Source organism: Tiliqua scincoides, chromosome 1 (assembly GCF_035046505.1).
Source record: "Tiliqua scincoides isolate rTilSci1 chromosome 1, rTilSci1.hap2, whole genome shotgun sequence".
Taxonomy (NCBI): Eukaryota; Metazoa; Chordata; class Lepidosauria; order Squamata; family Scincidae; genus Tiliqua; species Tiliqua scincoides.
The window spans coordinates 110834208-110846021 of record NC_089821.1 but is presented as its reverse complement, the minus strand read 5'-3'; the positions used below and the strand labels follow the sequence as shown (position 1 = coordinate 110846021).

The 11814-nt window shown below is 46.4% G+C and overlaps 1 protein-coding gene and 1 long non-coding RNA gene across 3 annotated transcripts in view; one reads left to right on the top strand and one right to left on the bottom strand.

The window, feature by feature from the left end:
• Positions 1-227: 227 nt before the first annotated feature.
• Positions 228-1412, bottom strand: LOC136639109 (uncharacterized). The gene is made up of 3 exons (XR_010793649.1): positions 1344-1412; positions 962-1027; positions 228-341 (listed from the first exon to the last, which is right to left on the bottom strand). It is a non-coding gene; the product is annotated as an uncharacterized lncRNA (long non-coding RNA).
• Positions 1413-9689: 8277 nt separating this feature from the next.
• The window catches only part of CWC22 (CWC22 spliceosome associated protein homolog), a 41406-nt gene continuing 39281 nt past the window's right edge, over positions 9690-11814 (top strand). For both annotated transcript variants that reach the window (XM_066612358.1, XM_066612357.1), the window contains exon 1: positions 9690-9752. The gene's annotated coding sequence lies outside the window, so the exon portion shown is untranslated. The remainder of the gene's footprint in view (positions 9753-11814) is intronic.

Genomic DNA, 11814 nt, shown 5'->3' with positions numbered 1-11814 from the left:
GACCTTCAGCATCCTAGGACCCATATCTGTGATCCATACGTGCACAAGGTACCATTTAATTCAACAAATCTGAGCCTGTTGTGTAGAATATTTATTTATTCATATGGAATCATTATCATGTTCTTCCTCACAACACTGTAGCATATGGGATTTCCCATTTTACAGATGGAGAACGGCAAGTTTCCTGCTTGCTAATAGACTGTTGTCAATCAGCCAGCCAATGCTATTTTAAAATTGCACTAAAGCATTCTTCTTCCTTTCCAAAATGCACAATCCAATTCTGTCTTCAATTACATCAGCATAAATCAGGGGTAATATTCCGATAAGCCACTAGAGCTGCTCTGATACAAAATCAGCAGAAAGCAAGGTCAGAAACATCAGAATTAGATGAGTCAAAGGATAAACTAGACAACCATTTTGTTCCAGGGCACCATTTCAAAATGAGACCATTAACCACCTAATTGCTGTTCAGCCAGCCCATGGGAGTGACCTGATGTTCCTTTAAGGGCAAGCAAAGTCATGTTTGTTTTGTTTTAAATTCACTTGAAACATCACATTAAAATACTGAGATGCAAAGTAGCAGCAACACTTTATGTTATGTTACAGAACATTACTTGCCTTTTCATCTGTTCTAAAAACATCTGGCTCTGCTGAGGAACATTATGCCCTGTGCATATATTTGATTTGACATGACACACTACCAGGTGGTGGGAACAAACACAACTTAACACAACATGATTTAATTAGGTTAGCATGGTGAATTCTATATTAAGGCATTTCTGTTTCTCTTCTGAGGAAGCATGTGAGCATTGGGTATCAAAGCACTTTTCTGGTACCACGTAAGGACAATACTGGGCTTGATAATGGTGCAAATCTGTGGGGAATAGGAAGCATGTGCATGGTACACTGTTCTTCTGCATCTTGACTATGCCCCAGATAGAACTCTCATATGCCCTCTTACCTGGTGCATCTGGCTCTACATCTGTTACTTGCTTGCACATTTCCAGAACAGGGGAGTGTGGCAGTTCTACATCAGGCAGAATGAAGACACAGGTAAATGCATGTGTACTCCCTGTACCATCCGAAACATCACCACATTAGAAGTGACTAAATTTCTATCCCAGATGTATGCCACAGAAAGAGCTCCTGTTTCTTCACCCAGTAGACTTTATATATACTAAAATCACCCACACGGTAAGCAAACCATTTGGATGCTAGATTCAAATTCAAAAACCTTTAATGGTATTAGCAATAAAACCAGGATGTTCAACAAAAATTTATCCATGCACAGTAGACTCTACTTCTTGAGACAATTCTTGAGTATATACAATAAAAGTACGTACTTTGCCATGATGATCGTTAAAATCTCATTTCTTCTGGTTAGTAAATATCTAACCACATCAATTCCAGATCTGTTAAAAGATTTTTTAAAAGGGTATAAATAGTGGCTCCGTAGGTCAGAATAGTGATCACAGTTTAATAAAATATTCGTCCCCCTCATCTCATTCAAGGGGATGCTAGATAATGGAAACATTGTACCAGCATGAGTACAGATAAAAATGACTATGGTTGCGCTTTCTTCCCAGATACTGAATGGGGTTCAGTTGCTAGCTAGCTAGCTAGGAAGATGTTTTGAGACCCAGGGAGGTCCTGGCCCGCTCTGTGGACCTCCCTGGTCCTCACTACACCTCCTGGATATGTCTGAATGAAACTTCTAGTTTGCGTTCACAACTTCCAGTTGCGTTCAGGTGGTGTTCCGAGGCCCGTGGAGGCCCATTGAGTGGGATGCAAGCCAGTACATCCTCTAGAGGGCCTGGTGCAACCCTCATGTAAGCTATTGTAATGCTGGGCTCCAGCATCCATGGGGGGGGGGGCTGGATCCAATCCCCCTTAGTTACCAAGGGACTACTGTATATTAACAGGGCTGCAAGTTCTGAAGAGTTTCATTTGTAGATAACTCAATGAAAGCTTGTGGTATAATCAGTGGGTGTAGAATTTGGGAATAAATTTTAATCAGTGGGTCTGAGTAGTAACAACAAACCTGTTCATTTTTATTTATTTATTTTTGAGTCAATATTGGTTGTCATGAAGTAGACAAAATATTAAAGATAGTCATTTCTGATAACAATGAAAAAGCATCTATACTAACTCTGCAAACCTTACTCCCACACTTACCTGGGAGTAAGTTCCATTGAATTCAGTGGTGCTTACTTCTGAGTAGACATGCATAAGACTGCACTTGTTAGGCTTTGAAATATAACTTTAATTGGATTTTTTTCAATTATTGTAATAGGTTAAAAATAAATGGTTAATAAATAAAAAATAATATTAATAAATGACCTCCGCAATCTCCCACAGCATACCTGTGGACCATTCATGGCACACCAATGTGCCATGGCACACTGGTTGAAAATCACTGTAGATGGTTGACTCGGGTTGCAATCCTATACATAATTACTGGAGGGTACGTGCCACTGAATTCAATGGGGCTTACTTCTGAGGAGACATGCATAGGCTTGCGCTGTTAGAATTAATAAGTCACTCTGTCGACACAAGAAACGAGTGGAGAGGAGCAACCTTATGATGAAACAAAATATCAGCAAATGTATAAGACAAAACTCAAAATGTAGTCTTAGATACAAAGGACTGCCAGTTACACAGCTTGGAATACAGATGGTTGTATATAAATTCCCCACCACCACTACCAGAGGAATGGAAAAACATCTGGTCTCTGGATCCAGCACTGTCAATGTTTGTTAATGTGAAAAAAATGTTTATTTAAAGATATGATTCATACACACACTTGTGACAATAAAGCAGTACTGATGCCAGGTTGCTCTGGGCCCAGGGACAAAGCCTCACAGGCCTGGGCCCAACCCCTTGCTGGTGCCACCAGGTATTGGGTTTTCAGGGATCAGCTGGATGGGCTCTCTCATAAGTATGTGCCCTTGATGAGGTTGGGAACACAAGTCAGTGACTTGGACTCCAGTCGCAAAAATGCACATTTTTGGTGATTCATTGACTTGTGAGTTGCATGGAAGACTGAAAGACACTCAAGTCAGGGGCCCTCTGACACTCATTCATGCATGCTGACTCAAATCTGCCTGTATTTGTCTGCTTGCTTACTTTTTTTGTGGTGTTAAACACCTTGTGCAGTCATCATTCTGACCAGGCGAACAGCAGGGAGGTTCCAGCCACAAGGCAGGGAAGGGTTAATTAATCCATGCAGAAAGGGGGAGTCAGGAGTGAGCTGTTTTGCCCATGACAGAAAGGAAGGAATCCATGATCATTGGACAGGATGGGAGAACAGGAGCCCAAAGGATAGGCTGGAGGGGGGAAAAGGAGGTGGGAAAGCAGGGGGGGAAGTGGTTCATAGCAATCACGCTTTCCAACCTTGTGGCTTCTATGGGCCAAGTTGTTACTTGGGTTGGGGAAACACATGTTGAATGATCTGCAGTGGGACTACTGCGGTGGGACTACTTCTTAGTAGAGCTTCAAAGGATTAGGTCATCCTGGTAAGTCTCACAGCTGCTGCATGTGACCCTCCTCCCTCCCACTACTGCTGTCCCTTTTCTCTTGCGGTCAGTCCCTCCTGCCTTGTTTACAGTTGGGCGGGGACAGCAGGGAAGCTTTCAAAGAGAACTCTGACACACACACACCCCTTGGCAGCAGCCCGGTTTTTTCCACTGTAGGCTTTTTAAAAGGGGGGCGGGTGACTTGAATCCTATGGAGTAGAGGAGTGACTCAGCGACTTGGAAAGTGCCCCCATTATGACCCTCCTGGGCTGGCACAAGTGCAGCTCATAACTGCGCGGCTAGTGTACCAGGAAATCATAGATACACCTTTGCTTGATTGGATTATGGGTAGAGAGAGAATCCAAGAAAATCAAGACATTTGCACTGCAAGTGAGGATTTCTCTTTCTTCCCAGTGTTCCTTGGTTTAGGCACGCCTGGCTTCCAGGCTTGGCCAGGTTCTAACCAACTGCAATAGGCCCCAGGGACTAAGGGCCCAATCCTGTCCAATTTTCCAGTGCTGGTGCTGCTGTACCAATGGGGTATGCACTGCTTCCTGTGTTGGGGAAGCAGTCACAAAGGCCTCCTCAAGGTATGGGAACATTTGTTCCCTTACCCTGGGGCTGCATTGCGGCTGTACCAGTGCTGGGGAGTTGGATAGGACTGGGCCCTAATTCATGTATTAGAAGGGAATGTTTGGTTACATGGTCATGACTCATTGGATACAACTCAATACATGGGTAAGGAAGTGAGTGAACCTGGGTTTTGTACCCTTCAACTCACCAGCTCTTTGGTGTGGAATGCTTTACTGAGTCTTACCTCAGGGAAATGAATCTTATTTATACTAGCAAAATAACTGGAGGATTTTGGAGTAGAGTGAAAGGAAAGGTAGATTTTAAGCCACCTGCTTCTCTAAAGGAATTTTGTGAACAAATCTCTTCCTTCTATTCCTTAGCTAGATTTCCAAACATGGTTTCAGTATACCATGGCAACTCTGATCTCACCTTTCAGAAAGAAAATGCAAAGTGTAGCATTTTTGTGGCGAAAGTGCCTTGTTGCTTCATCAGCAAAGTGGTTTATGACTACAGCATCCTAGGAGATAAGTGTTATATTTCCTCTGCATATGAGATAGGAGTTATACTTAGTGCTTAGTTTCTGCAAGACTGCAGAATGATGACAATTGCAACAATATCTCACTGTGTGTTCTGATAAAAAAATGCTAATTACACAGGCCAACACACATTTTGCTTCCTTAAATGTTACACCAATTCCTGGGTATATTTGGGGTGCTGATTCCACAAATGGCATCCGTTTTGTCCTATCATGTCTAGTTTTTGAGATATAGTATAGACTCATTAGTGTTCAAGCAGCTTCCTCATGAGGAAGCCTACACCATGGCTTCCTCATGAGGAAGCTGCTTGAACCATTCACTAATGAGGCAATACTATATCTCCAAAACTAGACGTGATAGGGCAAAACGGATGCCATTTGTGGAATTGGCACCCCACATTCATATCTAACCACCATAAAGTTTGGGAAAAACTTTTCTGACCCTCAATTTTATAGGCCTGTGTTATATGCAGCACAGTATCCCCTCCACAAACCAGATTTGCCTGAAAAACTGCTGCTTTAAAGGACATGATGCTTTTGCATTACTGTGAACCGAATCTTATCCAACTTCCCAGCACTGACGCAGCAGTGCCAACAGGCTTGTGCTGCGTCATGTGGTGGTGGGGATTCAGTCATAGAGGCCTCCTCAAAGTAACAGAACGTTTATTCCCTTACCTTAGGACTACATTGCAGCTGTATCCGCACTGGAAAGTTGGATAGGATTGCGCCCTGTGCTAGTATTATACTTGTATATTCCTGTGGCATCTTTGTTTTAGATGAAATTTAGGCTTTCTCCACCCTCTCACCCAGTGGTTGTATGACCTTTTAACTATTGCATTAAAAATAAGAAAAATATATGTAGTAAAAACAAAGAAATAAAATCTGAAAATTTAGGAACTAACATTGATTTGGATATTCTGGCTTTAATTTTTCAGCACAACAGGAGGAATGGGAAGATGGATATTTTGGAATGCAGAGTTTGATTCTAGGAAATTTATTCCTTGTGTTATGAATTTGGTATAATTATACTTTAGCAGCTGTTATATATGTTTAAGCCCAGTCCTAACTGACATAAACAAGCATATCTCCATGTACACCAGCACAACAGCTCTGCCAGTGGCTGTTGTTGAGGTTCCCCTTGTGACTTATCCCAGTCCTTCATTTGGCAAAAGGGTTTCTTCCAGATGGTGGATGCCCCCAGTGGGATTTGAACCCTTGCCATGGTGGGGCTTGTTTATTTGTGCCACATGGCTGCCCTTTTCCAAAGAAGCTTTCTACACTTGAACTGCTCTAAAAGGCATTCCTTGGTGTGTGTGTGTGGCGGGGGGGGGGGGAATATGGGGATCTGAACCTGTGGATTCTAGCAGTTCTTAGCTTTTACCTCTTTGTTGCTGATGCCACATTAGCTCTGTTAGGAGATGGGGAGGGGCATCTTTGTGCTGAGTTGGGGGGTATTGTTGGGGCATCTCCCCATGCTTAGTGATGGTGCCTCTTACTGTATTGCTCATTCCTAGTGGCGGGGGAGGGTTCCTGTTATCAGGGGAACAGCATAAGAACATAAGAACAGCCCCACTGGATCAGGCCATAGGCCCATCTAGTCCAGCTTCCTGTATCTCACAGCGGCCCACCAAATGCCCCAGGGAGCACACCAGATAACAAGAGACCTCATCCTGGTGCCCTCCCTTGCATCTGGCATTCTGACATAACCCATTTCTAAAATCAGGAGGTTGCGCATACACATCATGGCTTGTACCCCATAATGGATTTTTCCTCCAGAAACTCGTCCAATCCCCTTTTAAAGGCGTCTAGGCTAGACGCCAGCACCACATGCTGTGGCAAGGAGTTCCACAGACCGACCACGCGCTGAGTAAAGAAATATTTTCTTTTGTCTGTCCTAACCCGCCCAACACTCAATTTTAGTGGATGTCCCCTGGTTCTGGTATTATGTGAGAGTGTAAAGAGCATCTCCCTATCCACTCTGTCCATCCCCTGCATAATTTTGTATGTCTCAATCATGTCCCCCCTCAAGCGTCTCTTTTCTAGGCTGAAGAGGCCCAAACGCCGTAGCCTTTCCTCATAAGGAAGGTGCCCCAGCCCCATAATCATCTTAGTCGCTCTCTTTTGCACCTTTTCCATTTCCACTATGTCTTTTTTGAGATGCGGCGACCAGAACTGGACACAGTACTCCAGGTGTGGCCTTACCATCGATTTGTACAACGGCATTATAATACTAACCGTTTTGTTCTCAATACCCTTCCTAATGATCCCAAGCAAAGAATTGGCCTTCTTCACTGCTGCCGCACATTGGGTCGACACTTTCATCGACCTGTCCACCACCACCCCAAGATCTCTCTCCTGATCTGTCACAGACAGCTCAGAACCCATCAGCCTATATCTAAAGTTTTGATTTTTTGCCCCAATGTGCATGACTTTACACTTACTGACATTGAAGCGCATCTGCCATTTTGCTGCCCATTCTGCCAGTCTGGAGAGATCCTTCTGGAGCTCCTCACAATCACTTCTGGTCTTTACCACTCTGAAAAGTTTGGTGTCGTCTGCAAACTTAGCCACTTCACTGCTCAACCCTGTCTCCAGGTCATTTATGAAGAGGTTGAAAAGCACCGGTCCCAGGACAGATCCTTGGGGCACACCGCTTTTCACCTCTCTCCATTGTGAAAATTGCCCATTGACACCCACTCTCTGCTTCCTGGCCTCCAACCAGTTCTCAATCCACGAGAGGACCTGTCCTCTAATTCCCTGACTGTGGAGTTTTTTCAGTAGCCTTTGGTGAGGGACCGTGTCAAACGCCTTCTGAAAGTCCAGATATATAATGTCCACGGGTTCTCCCGCATCCACATGCCTGTTGACCTTTTCAAAGAATTCTATAAGGTTTGTGAGGCAAGACTTACCCTTACAGAAGCCATGCTGACTCTCCCTCAGCAAGGCCTGTTTGTCTATGTGTTTTGAGATCCTATCTTTGATGAGGCATTCCACCATCTTACCCGGTATGGATGTTAGGCTGACCGGCCTATAGTTTCCCGGGTCCCCCCTCTTTCCCTTTTTAAAAATAGGCGTGACATTTGCTATCCTCCAATCTTCTGGCACCGTGGCCGTTTTGAGGGACAAGTTGCATACCTTAGTCAAGAGATCTGCAACTTCATTCTTCAATTCCTTAATAACCCTTGGGTGTATGCCATCAGGGCCCGGTGACTTATTGATCTTTAATTTATCAATGAGGTCTGAAACATCTTCTCTTTTAACCTCTATCTGACTTAACTCCTCGGTCAGGAGGGGCCGTTCGGGCAGCGGTATCTGCCCGAGGTCTTCTGCCGTGAAGACAGATGCAAAGAACTCATTTAATTTCTCTGCCATCTCTAAGTCTCCTTTTATCTCCCCTTTCCCTCCCTCACCATCCAGAGGGCCAACCGCTTCTCTGGCGGGTTTCCTGCTTCTAACAAATTTGAAGAAGCTTTTATTATTCCCCTTAATGTTGCTGGCCATGCGTTCCTCATAGTCTCGCTTGGCCTCCCCTATCACCTTCTTACATTTCTTTTGCCACAGTTTATGTTCCTTTTTATTCTCTTCATTAGGGCAAGACTTCCATTTACGGAAGGAAGCTTCCTTGCCCTTCACAGCCTCTCTAACTTGGCTGGTTAGCCATGCGGGCACTCTCCTGGATTTAGTGGAACCCTTCTTTCTTTGCGGTATACACCTCTGCTGGGCCTCTATTACTGTTGTTTTAAGCAGCCTCCATGCACTCTGGAGAGACTGGACTCTTTTTACTCTCCCTTTGAACCTCCTTCTAACCAGCCTCCTCATTTGAGGGAAGTCCGCCTGTCGGAAGTCAAGGGTTTTTGTTAGAGATTTGCCTGGTATTCTTCCCCCAACGTGCACGTCAAAACGGATCGCAGCATGATCACTGTTCCCCAATGGCTCAGTAACGTTTACATCTCTAACCAGGTCCTGCGTACCGCACAAAATTAAATCCAGAGTCACCTGTCCTCTGGTGGGCTCCGTGACTAGCTGATCTAAGCCACAGTCATTTAGCATGGGGAATTATTATTTAATATGAGTATTTAATAATAATACAGGATGATCAGTCTTGCCCCTTCCAAGCAAATAGTGTACCTAAGGCAAAATAAAGCAGCTCACTGATAAAGAAGCTTTGAAATTGTTACAGATTAGCGCAGTGCAGGTAGAATAGACTGAAAGAGAGTGAGCCTCCAATCAAACAGATTAAAGGTATATTGTAAAAGAACAGAGACATCAACAATAATGTATATCAAAGATACCCTTTCATCAATGCTTCAGTCCCAACAATTAAATGTGTGTACCTGGCTTGCGGTGGATGAATGGTTCCAATGTATATTTTGCGTACCAGGAGAGAGAAAAAAAGTAAGACCATTGGAGCATCCAGCCAAGTCTGGTGCATGCCTGGAGCTGCTGGCCCTTTCTGCCAGCAGCTGCACTACCCTACTGTCATAAAAGGCCCATAGGATTGGGCCCTAAGGTTGCAATCCTATCCACACTTACTGGGCTTATCCTTATAAGTGTAGAGAGGATTGTAGCCTCACAGCCCAATGCTATGCATGTCTACTCCGCAGCAGTCCCCATTGGAGTCAATGGGGCTTACTCCCAGGTAAGAGTGGATAGGATTGCAGCCTAAAGCTACAATCCTATGCACACTATCATAATGTGTAAGCCCCATTGACTCTAATGGAACTTGCTTCTGAGTAGACATGCATAGGATTGGCCTGTGAGGCTGCAATGCTCTGCACTCTTTCCTGGGAGTAAGCCCCATTGAACACAACGGGACTTACTTCTGAGTAGACATGCTCAGGATTGGGCTCTGTATCCCAGCTATGATAGACGCTCAGTAAAAACAACGCAGGCAGGCGACTGGGAACTGCAGTTGTCAGCGCTCCGCCCCCAGGCAAACCCCTTCCTCTGCCTCAACGGCTATCGCGGGGGGAGGGGCGAGAACGTTTCGCATACCAGGAGGGAGGGGCCCCCAGACCACTTCCTACCGGAAGTCCCGCCTCTCCGCTTTACTCTGATTGGGCCGCCGGGGAGCGGAAGCGCCGTCCTCGTTCGCCTCAGCGGAAGAGCGCAATGGCGGAGCTGGGCAGGTGAGTGGCGTGGGGGGGGTTGTCAGCCTGCCCCCCCTTCCCTCCCCGGAACGTTCGGGTCCTCAGCATTCCATCCTTCCGCTAAGGAGGGAGGCGCGCGGCGGCTGCCCCCTCCCGTTCGTCATGAGCCTGGCGACTGGGCAGCGGCCTCGTAGGGAGAGCCCTGCCTGAGCGGGCGCCGCCCGGCTCCTCGTCTTTCCCCCGCGTCGCAGAGAAGGGCTGTGAGGGGAGGCGGCCCCCTCCTCAAGAGGCTGCTCTGGGCAACACGTGTCTGCGCGTTCACACGCAGTCGGGGAACGCGGCGCCGCCGGACTTGCTCTAGTCGTGGCGCCGTCATCCCGCCCTCCCTCCCGAGGGCTCAGAAACTGCTTTCTGCGCGCCACCTCCGTCCTCCAGCCCCTCACAACAACCCTGTGAGGCAGGCAGTGCTGGGAGATGGGTGACTGGCCCGTCACCTGGGGAGCGTCACGGCTGGGTGAGGATCTGAACCCGTCTCCCAGGCGGTGGTCCAGCCCTGTAACGAAACTATGCAGGGAATGGACAAGTTTTGCCCTTTCCCCTCTCATGCCACACCAGGGACAGCCACTAACACCGAGCGTCAGGACAGGCAAAGGAAACACTTCTTAACCCAGCGTGTGCTTAGTGTGTGGAACTCTTGGCCACCAGACATGGTGATGGCAGCTGGCCTGGCTGCCGCAGCTGCTCTGCTGCCTTCCTTACCCAGCATTTACTTTGCCTATGGAACTGCTTGCCACCGGATGTGGTGATGGCAGCTGGCATGGGCTGCCACAGCTACTGAGCTACTTTCTTTACCCAGAGTGTAATGAGTCTGTGGAACTCCTTGCCACAGGATGTGTTGATGAGTTCTAGCTTGGATGCCAAACTGTACCAGACAGATTTCTAGAGGAAAAGCCCATCACAGCTGACACACCGTGATGGGCATGTGCAACCTCCTGGTTTTAGAAGTAGGCTGCTTCATGCAAGGAAGGCACCAGGATGCAGGCCTCCTGTTGTCTTGTGTGCTCGCTGAGGCATCTGGCAGGCCACTGTGAGACACAGGAAGCTGGACCAGATGGGCCTATGGCCTGATCCAGCGAGGCTGTTATGTTCTTACTACATCAGTGGTCCTTTTTGCATTTTGCCAGCTTCCCCTTCCCTGCCGCAGTAGGCTTCTCCTAGAAGTTGTAAAGGTTCTCCCCCCTTTTTTTCCTTGACTATCCTCTTTTTCATTCTATGGAACTAATTGCTAGCCAGGGATGGTATGTGTGTACACACACACACACACACACACACACAAAACTAAAGATATGTCATTTCAGAGTTAACTGTTCATCACTTATCTTGGCAATGCTGCGTTTTGCTGTTCAGTGAAAGTTAGGCCAGCAACACAAGTGCTATTGAATAGAAAGCTTTGTTCAAAATGGGGCTTCTTGTCAATCTGTTCCTCTGGAAGGTGGCCTCTCTTGATTTGTCCAGCTGTGAGGGCAAATTGATTTCTTTTTTTATAGTGCGCATAGAGTGTGTGCATGAGTGTGAATTGCTGATCTAGAGCAGTGTTTCTCACATTTGTACCCTACCATACCACTTGCATGGTCCACCTATTGGAAGTACAACCAGAAGTAATTGGTGATGATGCCATCACCAGTTACTTCCAGATTGGGAGACCAGACACAATGTGACAAACACCAGCAAGAGGCAGATGAGAGGGCTTTTTTGAGCATGTGAAAAGTGCATACTGGAGCTCTGTCTGCCAAGTCTCCTACTGCTGCTTGTCATGTTGCATTGCTGTCTTGCTGCCAGGCAGTAGGGGTCTGGGAGTCCAGCACCCATCACTGGACATCACCTCAAGTACCACTGGTTGAGAAACACTGATCTCGAGGTGGGATATGTGGAGCTGACGATCATTGCATTGGAGCTTTCTGGTAGTCCATTTTGGGGACGGGGTAGAGGTCTGGCCCACCAGCTGCTTTCCAACAAGATGAAAAAAGTGAGATGTCTCACCAATGGGGGGGGGCACAGAAGAGTTGTAAGTTAAGAATTTAAGGGTTAGGGGTAGAATTTA